At 37.0% G+C, this 6,000-nt stretch overlaps 1 pseudogene; it reads right to left on the bottom strand.

Moving 5' to 3' along the window:
- Nucleotides 1-394: 394 nt before the first annotated feature.
- Nucleotides 395-3,758, bottom strand: LOC104609217 (putative disease resistance RPP13-like protein 1; annotated as a pseudogene).
- Nucleotides 3,759-6,000: the final 2,242 nt, after the last annotated feature.

The following is a 6,000-nucleotide window of genomic DNA, read 5'->3' as shown; positions in this document are numbered from 1 at the left end:
TATTCAGTTTTAATTTCATCCACGAAGGTATACCAAGAGATTGATCATGTTATTCTCATTGATGATTTGTACTGGAAGAAGAAAAGCCCCCTTGCCTTTCAATGAAAAACATTTAATTTTTCAACCATGTTATAGAATGATAGAAATGCAGTAGAATATATATTAAGGATCGATTTGTTTTCTAAGGAAAAAAGGGAAATGCAGGAACAAATGAAGTTTTTCTTGACATAAAAAGTAAAAAAAAAAAAAAAATCTAAACCTTCAAATGAATGCCTTTTGTTCAAATAAAAATGCAAATCGAGCAAGAATAATCCATTTATCGTTTAAAAGAGAGAAATAAGAAGGTGAAAAACCTGATTACTGCCTTGATGGAAGCGAACAAGACTCCCCTGTTTTGTAGAAGTTAGAAGTCCCAGCATCATCATGAAGTTTACAGTTGTGTGCTTTTGAAAAAGGAGGTTCAGCCCAAGACAAAATACAAAAGGCCTTTGGGGAGCGGGCAATGCTGTTATTGCACCCATAATAATTTTGTATCCGGCTTCATTAGAGACTAGGATTCAACAACTTGTTTGCATCCTTTGTCAAAAGATCAACTTTCTGGGGATGTGGGCTATCATGGACCAATCTCTCCCTCCATTCTCTTCACAGGATTTTCGTAAAAGAGGACAATGCGTGATTTCTAAAGTCTGAAGTTGGGAGGGGAGTCCCCCTTCTGGAAATGACTCGAGCCTTGGAGCATTATTAATATTCAATGATGTAAGAGCAGTGAGCCTATTAAACCACATGGATGATGGTAGGAATTCGAGACTCTGAAGATTATTGAGTTCCAGTTGTTGAAGAGATGTTGGCAGCTGCCAATCATCGTCGTCTTCTGGGAAGGATTTGAGACCGGTACAATCCCAGATGATTAATGTTTGAAGAGATGTAAGGTTTTGTAAGGCAACATCCTTAGGTAGGGGAGGAGTCCCCTTTCATCCTCACCGCATCCACTGATCTCAAGTCGCTGTAGTTGGATTGGCAACCCCCCATTTGAGAAGGCCATTAGACGAGGACATCCTACGATGCTTAACCATTTAAGAGATGGGAAAATGATGGACATCCCTTCAGCTTCAACTTTAGGTAGGGATTCCAGTCCTTCACAATGTTCTATCCGCAGAGACTGCAAGTAAGGAAGGGGAAGGAAACTTGAAAATGCTTTTAGTTTGGGACACCTGTATATATGAAGTGACAATAGACTAGGAAAACAACGGTATTTATAAAGTGACCATGGACGAGGAAATTGTGGTGCTGGTGATGACCATTCTCCTTCCCAATTATCCATTTCACCTATCGTCAAAATCTTAAGCATGGGTAGAGCTCCAAGTTGACTGAATGGGATAACTTTACATGATTTACATCCTTTCAATTCCAACTCTGTTAGATTGGGCATCTCTACCATCCAAGGAGGGAATCTTCCACCATAATACCCCTTGATTGTGAGTTCAAGTCTCTTATTATCAATTCTTGGTGGACGAAGACGCTCAATTACTTGTTGGGCCATAGCTGCTGCTCTCTCTCCAACACCAATATTGTTGATGTTATCCCATTCAAATGCTAACTTGGAAAAGACTTGATTGTTGTTATTGAAAATGGAATTTGGGATGTCGTTGACAATGGCAAAATTCTCTAACCCTGACACGATAAGATGCACTAGCCCGACGCACTTACCGTATAACTTCCGATCATCTTCAACCTGAATTCTACACTTGTACTTATCAATCTTCACAAGTCGAAGTTTAACAAGGCTGCTGCTTATATTTTCAGGTAACTCCTTCATATAATCATTCAATCCCTCAAGTAGCAATGTTTGTAAATGGTAGAGGCTACAAACTGATTCTGGTAGCCTTATAATCTTAGTATAGGATAGGTCGAGGTATGTTAGTAGTTTTAAGTTACCAATAGATTCTGGCAACCCATTGTGTTCCAGGTCAAGATAGCGCAAGTTCAACACACGTAAGCAACTCCATGTATCGAATAAATTATCAAGCTTTGCTACAAGGCTTGGAATACGAATATTGTATTCGTACTGACTGAAACTTATATAACCAAACAACAGAAATGTACGTGAACTACTCTTACTCTTGATTAATTGGTCCAAGGCATTATCATCTATTGTCCTTGTATGAAATAATGACAAATGACGAGCTTTTATATTATTTGTATACCTGGACGAGTTATCACCTTGATTAATGAACGCTTCTGTTAATAAAAAGCATATATCCTTTGAAATAAATTGTGCTAAATCATGAGTAAGGTCATGCATCACAAATCCTCTACCGTATTGACTTATTGGATTGAAAAATGACCTGAAACATAGCTCTTCAAAATACTCACTTCCTATGGCTTCAATTTGCTTATTCCCCTCGGGATGTATAAATCCTTCCCCCATCCATAAAAGAACTAACTCCTCCTCCTTACTAAATATGTAATCTTTGGGGAAAATGGAGCAATAAGAGAAGCAGCGCTTCAGATGCGCCGGGAGACGTTGGTAACTCAATCTCAGAGATGGCACTATACCATCCGTATCTTCTAGTTCCCATATTTCACTAGTCAACACATTCTCCCACTCCTGCTCTTTAGTTTTAGAATGCAAGAAGCCTCCCAGAGTCTTTACTGCAAGAGGCACACCCTTACATTTTTCAACAATTTTTCTGCCAATTTTTTCTATTTTTGGATTTGTTTCCAAGACAACATCATCTACAGATGCCTGGTGCCTCAGTATTGACCAGCACCAATCATCTTCTAAGCCACCTAGACGGTGGGCAGGAAGGGTACCCATGATTGATGAAACTTTTTTACTTCGAGTGGTGACTATCACTCTACTTCCTTTTTCCCCAGACTGAAATGGTTTTCGTAGTTGTTCCCAGTCCTCCAATTTCTCGTTCCAAACATCATCCAGAACAATTAAAAATTTCTTCCTGTGCAACCTCTCTGTAAGATTGCATTGGAGTGGATCTAGGTCGGTGAGTGGAACAACATTCGTGGTGGCAGATTCAAGAATAGCTTTTGTTATCTTGGCAGTATCAACTTTTTCTGAGACACAGACCCATGCTTTGAGGTCGAAATGTCCCTTTACTTTTTCATCATTGTATACAGATTGAGCAAGCGCAGTTTTGCCCAGCCCACCCATACCAACTATGGGAATCACTCCATAATTTTTTTCAGCACCTAGACCACCCCAAGTCAACAGTTTGGTAATTATATTGTTCTTATCAGTCTCTCGACCAAAAAAGCAAGATTCATCCAAAATGGAACTTGTTGAAGGCCTCTTTATGATTTCATTGCTCATAGTCCCTTCTACATAGACCCTTTTCAATCCTAGTACACTTATTCGCCTTTTGAGTTTCTGTAGCCTTTCTTTGATCTTCTTTATCTTAGATTTTATCTCATTTTTCATTTCAGGGGAGATGGAGCGGCGCACCTGGTATTCTTTAACATAGACTGCATACTCCTCCAATGTGTCTTCCGCATCGTAAGCCACATCATTGAGTTCCTTTAACCATGAGCACAGCCTCGATCATCAGCAATGTTTCTTCTAGCTCTGCGAGATCTCCATCAATTCCCCAGTTGGACGAAGAATCTTTGATGATTGCGCTATCCAACTTATCAAACAGTACCTTGAAAAAGGCCGACAGGATTGGTTCTCCCATTTCCGCCATGATCTTATTTTGAACTCTGATGGAAGGAAATAAGAGATTCAAGAAAAGAGAGATGGACCTGTTTTGTGTACGGGAAGCTCAAATCACACTCTAAATGCCTATTCCATTTCCTATTAACTCTTATCTATTAAAACAAATCTTTCAACTTTAAGAAAAAATTAGTTGTTGGTTTTCTTTTATCTATTGTCTTATTTCTTAAAATGCAATCATATATATTTTTGTTTTTCAAAAAAATCCTAAAAAAGATAAATAAAAACTCTCATATATGGAATCAAAATGGATATTTGATAGTGTTCAAAATTCAGAATTTATAATTTTCACCAATGCCAATATACCTCTTAATATAAATATATTTTTTCGCTTCATCAACCTCCCTAGTTTCGTGATTACTCTAGCACGCGACAGTAACTTGCTGACATGTTGATGATTTTGATGAGGACTCGGTGGCTTGGTGGTTGTACCCATCAAAAATTCGTTTTTTTTTAATATAAACGTGCTTGACTTAAATTGGCGGATATTTTTTATTCTATACAAGTAATTACTTTAATTTTCAGCTTTTCAATCCCACCTTAACTTTATGATAAAAATAATTTCACTTCAAACAAGCAGAGATGAAGGCAAACGTTTTTTGTCTGTGATATATAAAAATGTGTCATAAGAGGGTTAATAGACTTTTCAAAGTCTTAATAGAATTGAAAGTGGAAGGGTGGAAGGCTCCATTTGGTTTGCAGAAATGGGGTTATAGAATTGAAAATTGAAAGGTCCATGTCGTTTGGTTGGGTGGAATTAGAATCTGATTTTCATTATTCCTGGTAAGTAAAAATGGCATTCTTCCATTTTGGAGAATACCCATTATACTGGTTTCCCTCCCCTAGATGAATGAGAATCCCGTTCAAATTTCCAACTGACAATAAAAAGGGATTCTCCCAAACCCTATTTTCAAGCTCCTTCTCCATCTACACTGGTGCAATATATAGGTCATTTTGATTCTAATTTCAGGAAATTTCGGCTTTGATTCCGACCACAAACCAAACGGAACCCTTATTAACTAAACCCAAAACTGAGGGGTAAGTAAGACTCTGGATAAGCTTCTGCTTTTGAGCTTTGCGCTGTGAGATAGAAACATAAGCCAATAAAGGATTTGAGAGTAGGTAAAAAATGGTCAAAAATTACTGTCGGAATCGATAGTTAATAGTTTGACCACTCAAGCTAGTGGGTTGCTGATAAAATCAATAATTTTTTTGCCTAAAACAATTTTAAAGTAAAACAGAACAGATTACCTAATCGATTCCTGGGTCAATTTGTCCGACCATCTGGTCCAATACGGTTTTCAAAACATGCTTTTAAACCTCAAAGCACAAAGCTTAAAATTGGGGGTTTTAACGAAAACCCTAGGGGCGATAGAAAATTAGAAATAATCTATAACTCAACTATTTTTTTCTTTTGACTTATACAAATGAGAGAGAAAGAGAGGGGTACAGTTTATACATATTTAAAATAATGCGTTGATATGACTAAACGAGGACATAAGTAATGATCAGTTGAGAGAGATGGTTGTGGAATCTAGATAAGGTAGAGCTGTGTTTAAAATAAACTTAATTTTTTAATCATGAAAATACATATATTTGAAGTAACGAGTTGATGCATAACAAATCCATGACTTAGTCTAGCCCCCTGATTTTATAGGAATCTGGTGTTTACTAGATGTAATGTTATTTTATGAATGAAAAGCTTTTGTCTGTTGGCTTTTTTTAAAAAAAGGAGAGAGAAAAGGAAGAAGAAATAACGAGTTGGTCGGGTAGACGGAGACTTTAATTAAATTAAAAGGGGATTTGTCCGTCACCTCGATCCATTTTGGGTCCATTTGCTAAAATCTGCAACTTTATCAAAATAAAATGTTGATTCTTAATGGGAATAAATTAGTTGGTATACTCCCATTCTTTTAATGATGATATTACTCTCATTCCAATATTATTAGATAGAGCTTTAATTATGTTTACGAAAATTTTTTATGGGAATAAATTCAATACCTTCACTATATCTCACAAGTGGTGGAAATAAATTAGTTGGAATGTTCCAAATTATGGTTTTATCAAAATAAACTTTGATGATGTTCAGTGGCCTGTATAGTTTGGGATCATCTTGGTAAAGGTGTTAGTGGTCAAAGCATATAAACTTGGTATTTGTTCCATTAACCAGGCTGAAGCTTGGGTTGCATAGGAAGTCCATGTCCAAGCTACAAACTATAGGGAGTTTCCTATAATCATAGAAGGAGATTAGTCTCTTGTCTTCTCTTGCCTCA

This window comes from Nelumbo nucifera, chromosome 8, assembly GCF_055504915.1.
Source record: "Nelumbo nucifera cultivar China Antique chromosome 8, China Antique-T2T, whole genome shotgun sequence".
In the NCBI taxonomy this organism is placed as follows: domain Eukaryota; kingdom Viridiplantae; phylum Streptophyta; class Magnoliopsida; order Proteales; family Nelumbonaceae; genus Nelumbo; species Nelumbo nucifera.
The sequence above is the reverse complement of the archived record's forward strand: the minus strand, read 5'-3'. Positions and strand labels throughout refer to the sequence as shown.